The sequence below is a fragment of the Sorex fumeus genome, unplaced genomic scaffold, assembly GCF_029834395.1.
Source record: "Sorex fumeus unplaced genomic scaffold, SorFum_2.1 ptg000014l, whole genome shotgun sequence".
NCBI classification, from domain to species: Eukaryota; Metazoa; Chordata; class Mammalia; order Eulipotyphla; family Soricidae; genus Sorex; species Sorex fumeus.
Genome location: NW_026606071.1, coordinates 37,514,569 through 37,527,014, shown reverse-complemented (window position 1 = coordinate 37,527,014; position 12,446 = coordinate 37,514,569). Strand labels below are relative to the sequence as shown.

Genomic DNA, 12,446 nt, shown 5'->3' with positions numbered 1-12,446 from the left:
AGGGGCTGGAGCAATAGCACAGCGGGTAGGGTGTTTGCCTTGCACGCGGCTGACCTGGGTTCCATTCCCAGCATCCCATACGGTCCCCTGAGCACTGCCAGGGGTGATTCCTGTGTGCAGAGCCAGGAGTGACCCCTGAGCATCGCCGGGTGTGACCCCCAAAAATAAAAAGCCCTGGAGCCCAGCCTTCAGAGCTGCCTCCTCGAACACGCCGTGGACACGCTCGCCCGAGCACCCTAGAACTTCAGGTCCCAGCCCTGGGTCCCCACTCTCCCGTGCCCCCCAACCCTTAGCCCCAAGCTGTGTGGGCATTTGTTTGTTTGTGTGCCACAGCCAGCAAATGCTCAGAGATTCCTCCTGGCTCTGCACTCAGGAATTACACCTGGCGGTGCTCAGGGGGCCACATGGGATGCCGGGGGTCGAACCAAGGGAGGCCGGGTGCAGGGCAAGCGCCCTCCTCGCTGCACTGTCGCTCCAGCCCCGCCAGGCTGCAGTGGGGCTGGGGAACGGGCACAGGCCCTGAGTGTGTGGGGCCGTGGGTTCAATCCCCAGCACCCCCAGATCCACTGCCATCTGCCCTCAGCCCCACTCCCCAAACCTCCTGCATGCAGGGGTCTCGCCTCACTAGAGATGGACCCAGGGCAGCATGCAGGGCCAGCACTGTTCTGTCCCTCTGGCCCTCCTCACCTCTTAACCCTTTGCTTGCTTGCTTTTTCCCCAGAACCCGCGTTACTATCCAACCTGTCACTGTGTTAGCACTGTCCTTCCGTTGTTCATCGATTTGCTCAAGCAGGCACCAAATTGTGAGACTTGTTGTTACTGTTTTTTGGCATATCGAATACGTCACAGGTAGCTTGCCAGGCTTTGCTGTGCTGGCAAGATACTCTCGGTAGCTTGCCGGGCTCTCTGAGGGGGGCGGAGGAATTGAACCCGGGTTGGCAGGGCCGGTCAGTCGCATGCAAGGCAAACACCCTACCACTCTGCTATCGCTCCTGTCACAGTCCCTTTTATTGTTTGTTTGTTTGGGGGGCCACGCCTGGCAGTGCTCAGGGCTTACTCCTGCCTCTGCTCTCGGGTCAGAAATTATTCCTGGCAGGGCTCCGAGGACCATATAGGGTGCCAACCAGGTATTGAGCCCGGGTCAGCCATGTGCAAGGCAAGCGCTCTATCCACTATACCCTCTCTTTGGCCCCCGCCCTCCATATATATATATATATATATATATATATATATATACTTTTCTTTTTGCACTTTTTGGGTCACACCAAGCAATGCTCAGGGGTTACTCCTGGCTCTGCACTCAGGAATTACTCCTGCCGGTGCTCAGGGGACCATATGGGATGCTGGGAATCGAACCCAGGTTGGCCGCATGCAAGGCAAACGCCCTACCTGCTGTGCTATCGCTCCAGCCCCCATATTTTTTTTTTCTTAAGGGAGCTGTGGGGCCTGTTGGCAGTGCTCAGCTCCAGGGCTGTCGGGCTCAGGGCCCAATGGACCTGGGAGCAGGGGGTGGGGGTGGGGGTGGATGGGGAGAGCCCCACCCCCACCACAGCCAGTGGTAGAGTGCTGTGGGGATTCCAGGGATTTAAATCCAGGGCCTGTGTCCCTTCGTCCCTTCGAGCCAGGTCCCTGGGCATAGTCTGCATCCCCTGCAGAGGGGCGGGCTCTCCCTGTGCTCCTTGCTCTCTCCCCAAGGTTCCCTGGGTTCAAGCATGGAAGGGGACCGGGGGTCGCAGAATCACCCCACACGAACACCCCCACGCCGACGAGCCCTTTCTTGGGTGCTCAGCACGGTGGACGGAGGAGGCCTTGTGCAAGCAGTCTGCAACCTCACCCCCACATTCCGAGAAGGGCCCCCTTCCCTGGGGGAGTTCAGAGCGACTGCCGCCTCGTGGCCAGCCTGTGGGGGGCGATAGAGAGACGGTCGGAGTCTTCCTCTCTTTCCTCGCCAGGGAATGACCGGCGTCCAGCTGGCTGCCAGGAATGGGTGGTCTCTCTCCCTTTGCCCACCCTTTCCTGCCTCCGACCCCCCGACAGACCCCCGGGGTCCCGTCATTTCTTCTCAGCGCCCCCCCCCCCTTCCTTCCATCTCTTGCACGCCCCGCGTGGCTGAGCCGGGACACAGAGGGCCCTTGACGGGGGCCGTGGCACTTCTTGTGACATCAGCGCTGTGGCTTCAGGGGGCAGGCTGTGGCTCCGGGTCCCCGGGGGAACGGGGGTGGGCTGGGGGTGGGGGGGCCTGTTTTTCTCTTCTCGGTCGCTCGCGTTGGTGCCCGTCTGACTTATAAACTTTAACGGCCAGTTTTAAAGGTTACTGCCACGGGCACCTTTGTTGCCAGTTTTAGTTTTTTAATTTGGAAACTTTTTTTCCCCCTTGTGGTCTTGGGAGGAAAGATTTGGGACCATTTGGGGCTGGGAATGGGTATTTGTGGGTGATGAGGAGATACGACTCTGGCTCCAATCACCAGTGTCCTGGGCGTCAGCCAGCGCCCGGCAACCCCCCTCCCCCTTCCCAGGGAGGCCCGCAGGAGGATGGGCTATTGGGGGCAGGATGGAGCCGGGCTGGGTGTGAATGAGGAGGAGGAGGGTGGTCTGGGTGCCGGACACTGGCCAAGGAGGAGGAGGGGGCTTCTCACTCCCATTGCTGCCGTCCCTGCCCGGCTCACCCCGTGTTTGATGACGGACTCACCGGTTCTGCAGAATCTTCCCGCCCTGTCTCCCCCTTACCCGCTTCCCACCCGATGAATCTTCATGCCTTTAGGTTTTTGTTCTTTATTATTTCATAGCTGGAGTGATAGCACATGGGTAGGGCGTTTGCCTTGCACGTGGCTGACCCGGGTTCAATTCCTCTGCCCCTCTCAGAGAGCTCGGCAAGCTACCGAGAGTATCCGCCCGCATGGCAGAGCCTGGCAAGCTCCCTGTGGTGTGTTTGATATGCCAAAAATAGTAGCAACAAGTCTCACAACGGAGACATTACTGGTGCCCACTCGAGCAAATCTATGAACAACAGGAGGACAGTGCCACATTGTTTCATAGAGCAGCTGTTTTATTTGTTTATTTATTTATTGGAAGGGAGGATTGCCCCCCTGAGCCATCTCTGTGCATGGCAGCAACCCTTCTGCCAAGCTCCAGCCCCCAGTCCTGGCCCCTTTTTCCCTAAAAAACAAACAGCATGTGGGGGGGGGTGTGGGGGAGATGTCACAAAGGGCTGGAGCACAGGTCTGGGTTCAATCCCCAGTAACGCATGGTACCCCCCCCAGCCCCCCACAAACATCACCAGTAACTCTGGAGCACTGAGCCAGGAATAGCCCCTGAGCCCTTGCCAGGGGGTGGCCTCCTCTGAAACCAAAATAAATAAACTGATTAAATTTAAAATTATGAAAACAAATACCAGTGGCAAGGGCAAAACACCTTTCCCACGCAGGAGGACCCGATCCTGCCCCTGGCCATGGTCCGTGTGGCTTGGGGAGACCATCTACACGCATGCGCCGTGGACACTGGGCTTCCGGGGGATTGTTTAACTACAGCACATTAGCAAAATGGTTTTTTTGGGGGGGGAGTTGGGGGAGAGTACATCCTGTGGTGCTGAGGGCTGACTCCTGACTTTTGCACTCAGGGGTCCCTCCTGGTGGTCTCGGGGATTGAAGCCGGGTTTCTCTGTCTCTCTGTCTCTGTCTCTCCCTGTCTCTTCTCTCTCTGTCTCTCTGCCTCTCTGTCTCTGTCTCCCTGTCTCTCTTTCTCTGTTTCCCTGTCTTTCTCTGTCTCTCTGTCTCTGTCTCTTTGTCTGTCTGTCTCTCTGTGTCTCTGTCTCTCTGTCTCTGGCTCTGTCTGTCTGTCTAATGGTCTCGGGGATTGAAGCCAGGCCAGCGCCCTCTCCTCTGTACGATTACTCTGGCCCCAGCCAAATGATTTTTTGTCGGGACCTTGCTTTGGGGGAGTAGGGGAAGGAGCTATGGGATGCCGGGGATTAAACCCAGGTCAACCACATGCCAGGCAAGTGTCCTCCCTGCTGTCCTATTGCTCTGGCCCCAGCAAGATGATTCCCCCCCGCCCCGGACTTCTGTCTCCAATAGAGAGGCGGGTGGGCTTCCGACGGGCCTGGTGGGCTCTGGAGAAGACTGTGGACAGGGTGTCCCCACGCAGCGGTCTTCGTGGGTCCTTTGCGGTCTGAAGCACAGGACAGACTCACAGATGAGCCCCGGGAGAGAGACATGCGGCCTAGGCACCTTGGCTGGCTGGTTGGCGGCTCTCCCAGACAGCTCAGGCCCATCTCACCGGTCCTTCCCTCCCTCCCTCCCTCACATTTGGCTTTGGTTGGGTCGAGGGGGCACCTGAGTGGTCAGGAGCGAGGAGACGGAGCGTGGGACCCTCCGAGGGATGAGGTGCATCCCTGTCTGGCCCCTCTCCCACCTGAATGGGTGGACCTGACCACAGGCCCTCACTGGGCCTGAACTCGGGGATTCCAGGGTGGACGTGGACAGGGGAGGAAGAGCTTCCTGGGTGCCCCGTGGTCACCCGTTGCCTTGGTGGCGGTGGGGAGGGCAGAGCTGCCCACGAGCACACGCACGCACGCACGCACAGACGCCGGTAGCTGCTGGGGGCGATGGGATTGGCCCACGCTGCTGATGGGCCCACGCTGCCTTTGCCGTTGCTGCTGATTCCCTGCTCTGCCCAGTGCGGGAGAAGGCTGGGGGTTGGCTCGGGGCTGGGCCACAATTAGTGACCTGGAGGCTGGGCTGGGCACCCGGAGGCTATAAATAGTGCCCGGGAGCCTGCCCTGCTCCCAGCCAGGCCAGCCGCATTTCAAGTGGTCTGGGTGGGAATTTTCCTTTTCTTTCTGTTAACCGTTTGTGCAGCCGAATCCAGGGTCCCTCGTTGGGGGTTGGCTGGGGGTCCGGGGGTGGGGAGGGAGGGAGGATGAGCAGATACAGGCCGTGGCAGTGGCGTGGTGTGTGTGTGTGGGGGGGGGGGGTAGCAGCTGCTTGCTTCCCTGGGCCCTGTGTGTACCTGGGGTGCCAGTGGCCTGTGGCACTAGGCCGTGGGCATGGGGGTCCCATTTCTCAGAAGGCGTGGACACAGGGCCCCCCTCTGGTCTTTGGCCACAACCTGTCCCTCCGCAGGGCCCCTCGACTTGGTTTATGCTCTGGGAATCCTGCGTCTGCTCACAGCCGTCATCTGTCACCTGGGCCTGGCGTGGATATCTCCAGTACCTCGATGACCGTGGTGCTCCAAGGTTCCGCCCACTCCCCCCCCCACGCCCCCTCCCCACAGCGTTCAGGCCACACCCGCCTCCTGCCCTGCCTGACCCCTGCTCGGCTTTCTGGGCCCCTGGCTGCTGTCAGGGTCAGGTTTTGTCTCTTGGAGGAGACTGAGTGCCTTGAAGCAGGGAACCTCTCTTCTTCCTGCTCCTCCTCCTCCTCCTCCTCCTCTTCCTCCTCCTCCTCCTCCTCCTCCCTTCCTCCTCCTCCTCCTCCTCCTCCCTCATCCTCCTGCCTCCTTCCTTCTCCTCCTCCTCCCTCCTCCTCCTCCTTCTTCCTCCTCCTTCTTCTTCCTCTTTCCTCCTTCTCCTTTCTCCTCATCCTCCTCCTTCCTCCTCCTCCTTCTTCTTCCTCCTTCTTCCTCCTTCTTCCTCCTTCTTCCTCCTTCTCCTTCCTCCTCCTCCTTCTTCCTTCCTTTCTTCTTTTTCCCACTTCCTCCTCCTCTTCCTTCTCCTTCTCCTTTCTTCTCCTCCTCCTCATCCTCTTCTTCTTCCTCCTCCTCCTTTTTTGGATCAAACCTGGCATTGCTCAGAGGTTACTCCTGGCCTCAGGAATTACTCCTGGCAGTGCTAGTGGGATCATATGAGATGCCAGAGATCGAACCCCAGTCGGCCATGTATGTGCAAGGCAAATGGCCTCCGGCTGTGCTATCGCTCCAGCACCAGAACCCTCTCTTCTGCACACAGCCTGACTAGGGGACAGTTCCACTGAAGTCCCCTGGAGACCTCCCGAGAGCAGGAGGGTGGGCAGATAGAGACGGGACTGAAGAGAGCCAGCAGCTGGGGGCGGAAAGCGGGCAGCCTCACGGGAGCCTGGGCCCTCCTGGCACCCCCAACCCAGACACTCTACCGTCCTCTCCCTCCTCCTTGCATTCTTTTTTTTTTTTGGCTTTTTGGGTCACACCCAGTAATGCTCAGGGGTTACTCTTGGCTCTGCACTCAGGAATTACTGGGGCTGAAGCCATAGCATAGCGGGTAGGGCGTTTGTCTTGCATGCGGCCGACCCAGGTTCGATTCCTAGCATCCCATATGGTCCCCTGAGCACCGCCAGGTATAATTCCTGAGTGCAGAGCCAGGAGTAGCCCCTGAGCATCACCAGGTGTGACCCAAAAAGCCAAAAAAAAAAAAAAAAGAAGAAGAAAAAAAAGAAAAAGGAATTACTCCTGGCAGTGCTTGGGGGACCATATGGGATGCCAAGGATCGAACCCAGGTCGGCCGTGTGCAAGGCAGACACCCTACCCGCTGTGCTATCGCTCCAGCCCACCTCCTTTCTCACTTTCTTCTCTTCCAGGGCCTTGGGGTGTGCTCTGAATCAGAGGTGTTTGAGGGACACTGAATTTAGGGTTATAGTTTTCATAATGGTAAAACAATTTCCAGGTAGGGGAGGGGTGAGGCGGACACCCATGACGGTGCTCAGCTTGTCCTCCTGGCACTGTGCTTAGGGGGTCACCCTTGGCAGTGCCAGGAATCAGACCCAGGTCAGCCACAGGCAAGTGCCTTGACCCCTTGACCCCTGTACTTTCTCTAGCCCTAAAGGCTCTTTCTGTTCCCACCCTTTGTGTTTTTGGTCCTGTTTCAGTGCATCTGTTTGCAGACTTTCTCTCTGAGGATAAGAACGAGGGGGGGGGGGGAGGTGGGGGCTGAGGGGCTGGAGTGATAGCACAGCGCGCAGCACGTAGGGCATTTGCCTTGCACTAGACTGACCCGGGTTCGATCCCCAGCATCCCATATGGTTCCCTGAGCACTGCCAAGAGTGATTTCTGAGTGCCAGGAGTAAGTCCCGTACATCGCTGGTGTGACCAAAAAAGTCAAAATAAGTAAAAAGAACAGGGCCTGAGGCCAGGGAAGCAGCCCAAAGGGCTGGAGCATGAGCTTTGCATACTGCACCCCCCCCACTTGGATCCATGGTTCCACCTGGTCTCCTGAGCACCGCTGGGAGTGACCCTTGAGCACTGAATCTGGAGCACCTCCCAGGTACGGTCAAAAACAGAAAGGAAGGAAGCTGGAGCAATAGTAACAGTGGGGAGGATGCTTGCCTGGCATGTGGCCAAGCTGGACTCGATCCCCAGAATCCCATATGGTCCCCTCCGTGCACTGCCAGGAGAGTAATTCCTGAGTGCAGAGCCAGGGGTAAGCCCTGAGCATCACTGGTTTTCGCCCCCAAACACAATAACAACAAAAAAAGAAAGAACAAAAAAATCCCGGTTGAAGCCATTGTTTCCTGAGTGCCAGCCGAGTGCTGTCTCGTGGCTGGCCGTTCTCCCTGGGCCTTCTCTCACGCCTCTCACGCCCCTCATTTTGTCCTTCCACTTTGTGCCCCATGGAACCGGCTAAATAGTGTTGACACTCTCCCTGGGCTAGCAAGTGCCTGGTTCACACAGCCTGTCTGCCAGCTGCCTGCTTGCCTCAAAGCCCCTCTCACTCCTTTCCCATCCTTCCTTCCCCCGCCCCCACTCATGTTAATGTGTCTCCATGTCTCCGTGACTTTAGCTTGGGGACCCAGAACCCAGGAAGCAGACAAGCTCTCCCTGGTGCAGAGGGGAAGTCAGCGCTTCTGTCAGAGAGCACAGCCTCCCAGGGTGGAGCTAGGCTTTGTGGGTGTTGTATATGCCCCCCGGCAGCACCCAGGCCCTATTATTATTAGATGCCAAGAATATGACATATGTGCTCGCTTCAGCAGCACATATACTAAAATTGGAACGATACAGAGAAGATTAGCATGGCCCCTGCGCAAGGATGACATGCAGATTTGTGAAGCGTTCCCTATTTTTCAGATAGATTGCTCCATAGCTGGAAGCCTGCCTCATGAGCTGGGGGGAAAGGCAGCTGGAATAGAGAAGGGATCACTAAGACAATGATGGCTGGAGGAATTGGTCGGGATGGGAGATGTGTGCAGAAAGTAGATAAAGGACCGAACATGATGGCCTCTCAGTGTCTGTATTGCAAACCATAATGTCCAAAAGTAGAGAGACATTATGGGGAATCATATCTGCCATGGAGGCAGAGGGAGAGTGGGAAAGGGGGTTATACCGGGAATATTGGTGGTGGGGAATGTGCACTGGTGGAGGGATGGGAGTTTGATCATTGTGTGATTGGAACCCAAACATGAAAGCTTATAACTATCTCATGGTGATTCAATAAAATTTAAAAAAATTAAAAATTAAAAGAAAAGAATATTACTTATGTGATCAAAGTTAGCAGACACGTGAGTAATTACCAATTGCAAGATGTATTTGAGGAGTCAGTGCATCTGGTTATATAACCCGAACTGGGAATGAATGACCTGGCTTCGAGCAGTGGACGGGGCAGGTGAACTCACTTCGGTGCAATAGGGCAACCTAGGGTCAGGTGAGGTGCTTTGGGGCTTGGGGGTGGGGGCCACTGCTGGCTGTGCTCCAGGCTTCCTCCTGACTCTGTGCTCAGGCATCACTCCAGGCAGGGCTCCGGGGACTGGAGCGACTGAACCCAGGTCAGTCGCGTGCAAGGCAAGTGCTCTGCCGACTGCACTACCTTTCTGGCCCCCAAGTGAAGTTGGTTTGGAAGACAAGACTAGAGCGGGGTCGCTCCTGGCTCTTTGCAGGAGCGGGGCTTGCGGGCAGCAGGAAAGGGATCGGGGAGGACTCGAGGAAGGGAAGAAATCTGAGCTGGACCTTCAGCAGAAGAATTTGCTGGACCTGTGAGAAAGGGTCTGGGCCAGAGCGAACGACACTCGTTCTTCCTTTCCAGTAAATCTGTATTCTGTAAGGGACAGGGGAAGGGGCGCTCATGGCGACCCCGCCTTTGTTCCTTCTCTCTGCAGTTTTGTGGTTTATTCTATGCCAGGCGCAATGACAGAGCAGTGACCCGGGCACAGCGCTGGCTCTGCGGCAGCCTGCAGTTTGCCAGCTGGGGCGACACAAGTGGCCTTTCTCTCTGTCGCTCTCTGGTCATCACACCCCACACAGGATCCTGGGTCGGGTCCTTGGGACTCAAAGCGGGAAGCCGCCTCTCGGCACATCGTCTTCTTGGCTGCCGTCTGCACATCTTCCTAAACGGTTTCTTAGAAGCCGGGTCTGGGGCAGGAGTGTCACTGAGTCCAGGGTCTGCAGAGCTGGAGGGGTGGGGGAGGACCATGCTGGCCATTGGCACTATTGATAACACCCCCTACCACCACCGCCGTTGGAAGATTGCGGCGAGGCGTTCCCTTTTTCTCATTTGCAACATACTTCCCTTCCTTTGAAAATGGCTCATCCTCATCGGCATAAGCAACAAGTGGTAAACGTTTAACTTAGAAAACGCGCCTGATGAACCAGAACGGGGGCTTATCCAGCCAGCCGTCACCCGAACTGGATCCCTCCCGTTCCCTTCTGCAGCTTTTCGTAACCCCGGGGCCCAGAGGATGCGTGTGTCTGTGTTTCCCGTGGTCTCCTCATGGCACTTGGCCATTTCCATTTGGTCAAGTTGAGCGTTTTCTTCCCAAGTCTGCAATTGCCTTCGCCTCGATTCTAAGAGAGGCTGACAGTAGGCCGGACTCCAAAATTCCATTCATTTTACATCCACCACATCTGGGTTTCTTTGAGCATCATTTTTCTCCTTGAGAACATTTTCAAGGTTCTCCTAATTTTCTGGTTGTTGGTTTTTCTTTTTTTTTTTTTTTTTTGTCTTTTGGGTGTGGAGGGAGGGAGGAGAGAAAGGGGATGCCTTTTGGAGGATTACTAAGAAGTTTTCAGGACTGATTTCTGGTCTTGAGTCGATTTATGAATTGCTTTGCTTCTCTGCTAGTGTTTCGGTGGTGGTTGTTCTTGTTGTTGTGTGTGTCTGTGTGTTTCGTGGGTGGTGGGAGTCACATGGTTTGCTTCTCCACCAATGTTTTTGTTGTTGGGTTGTGTGTGTGTGTGTGTGTGTGTGTGTGTGTTGTGGGTGGTGGGGGCCATGTACAGCCGTGCTCAGGGCTGACTCCTGACTCAGGGAGCCAGGGATCACTCAGGGATCACTCCTGCCGGGAGTTTGGGGGATCCACACACAGTGCTGGGGAATCAAACTCGGTCAGCTGCATGCAAGCCTAGTGTCCTCCCTGCTGCAGGATCTCTCCGACCCTTCTAGCACCTTCTTTAGTAAAGCCATTTTCCTTTCTTCTCATCTGCTGATGTGGATGGCACTTAGCCTCTATTCCACTTTGTTCACGAGGCAGCCCTTGATTGTCCAGCAAGTGGCTTTTGATGAATTTTTTTTTAACTGAATCACAGTGAGATACACAGTTACAAAGTTGTCCATGATTGGGTTTCAGTCATACAATGGTCCAACACCAGTCCCTTCATCGGTGGACGTTTCCTACCACCAGTGTCTCTGGTTTCCCTCCCTCCCCCCTCCCCCCAGCCTACAGCCTACCTCTGTAGTGGGCACTTTTCCCCCCTCTCTCTCTCCCTCCCTCCCTCTCTCTCTCTCTCCTTTCAGGCATTATGGTTTGCAGTACAGGTGCTTAAAGGTCACATTTCGCCCTTTATCTCCTTCCAGCATGCAGTTCTTAGTCAGAGTGATCATTTCCAACTATCATTGTCATAGTGGTCCCTTCTCTATCCCAACCGTATTTTCTCACCACCTGTGGCAAGCAGGCTTCCAATTGTGGACCATTCCTCCAGCTTCAGGAACCCTCAGAGAGTGGAGTGATCCTCATTCCTTTTCTTCCTGATTCTCAGTTCAACCTTGCTTTCTTTTTTCTTTTCTTTGTAAACGGAATCATCATGAATGACAAAGTTACAAAGCTAGTTATGATAGAGTTTCTGTCATACATTGTTCCAGCGCCAGTGCCCACCACCCTGCATCAGTGTCCCCAGTTTCCTCTCCGCCCCCAGCCTGCCTCTGTGACAGGCACTGTCCCACTTCTGCATTGTCCTAGTGGTCCATTCCCTCCTCCAGGGCTAGACTTCCTACTGAAGACCAGTTCTCCTGCTCTTCCTTTCTATTACCATTGGGCATTTGATATTCCCCCACAAGGTTTCTTTATATCTTACATCTGAGAGAGCTCAGTTCCTCTCCCTCTGGCTGATTTTACTCAACTTGACACTCTCTGGATCAATCCACGCTGCAGCAGATTGCATGACCATATCTTTCTTTAAGGGTGCATAGTATTCCATTGTGTATATGCACCATAGTTTTTTTAATCCAGTCATCTGTTCATGGGCAGTTGGGTTGTTTCCAGATTTAGGCTATTGTATATAGTGCTGCAGTGAACATAGGAGTGCAGGTGTCTTTTCAGATTTGTGCTTTTGGGCCTTTGGGGTATAGTCCCAGCAGTGGAATTGCTGGGTCATTAGGAGGCTTCATTCCTAGCTTTTTGAGGACGGTCCTTATTGTCTTCCAAAAAGGCTGGACCTGTCAACATTCCCACCAGCAGTGAGTGAGGGTCCCTCTTCCTCAACATCTTCCCCAACTCTGGTGTTTTTTCTTTTTGATGTGTGCCAGTCTCTGTGGTGTTAGGTGATATCGTTGTGTTGTTTTGCACTTTCTGAGGATTGGTGATACAGAGTTTTTCATATGCTTTTTGACCATTTGTATTTATTCTTTGAAGAATAGTCTTCTATCTCTTTTCCCCATTTTTTGATAGGGCTGGAGAGTTGTAGATAATCTCTACAAGACAGACAAAACTCTGTCTTGTAGGGTTCTTGGTAGAACTCTCTCTATATATTGTGGCTCAGATATCTTGGCTGTTAACCCTTTGTTCGATGAGTGTTGAGCAAGCAGTCTCTCCCAGTCCGTGGGTTGTCTTTGTATCCTGGTCGTCTTTTCCTTTGAGGTGTAGAAACTTTTTAGTTTCATGCAGCCCTGTTTGTTCATCTTTGCTTCTACTTGTTTGGTCCGAGGATTTCATCCTTAAAGATGCCTCATTTCTGACCGCTAGTTCCCTCCTTGCTCCTCCTTCCGCTGGTAGCAATGCTATTCTATACCACTAGGAGGCACTCTGCTTCCCTGGGTTATTTTGACCTAACTGCTGGGAGGAAGTACGCGTGTGGGTCTTCTTGGAGTGCACTGACTCTGTTGTTAATTCAAGCAAGGAAATATCAGGGGCTTTGTGTGTGTGTGTGGGGGGGGTGGAGGCCAAGAGGGTATGCACACCTGGCTATCCTCAGGGCTTGCTCCTGGCTCTGCTGCACTCAGGAGTCACTCCTGGTGGTGCTTGGAGGACCCTATGGAATGCCGGAGATTGAATCCG

The 12,446-nt window shown here is 54.8% G+C and overlaps 2 protein-coding genes and 1 non-coding gene across 3 annotated transcripts in view; all 3 read left to right on the top strand.

Annotated features, from left to right (window-relative positions):
* NHEJ1 (non-homologous end joining factor 1) overlaps positions 1–12,446 on the top strand; it is a 117,711-nt gene that overhangs the window by 70,566 nt on the left and 34,699 nt on the right. The window lies entirely within an intron of this gene.
* ATG9A (autophagy related 9A) overlaps positions 1–12,446 on the top strand; it is a 173,259-nt gene that overhangs the window by 148,484 nt on the left and 12,329 nt on the right. The gene's annotated exons all lie outside the window — the stretch shown is intronic.
* Positions 7,922–8,028, top strand: LOC130021241 (U6 spliceosomal RNA). Its single transcript, XR_008792131.1, has one exon. It is a non-coding gene; the product is annotated as a U6 spliceosomal RNA (small nuclear RNA).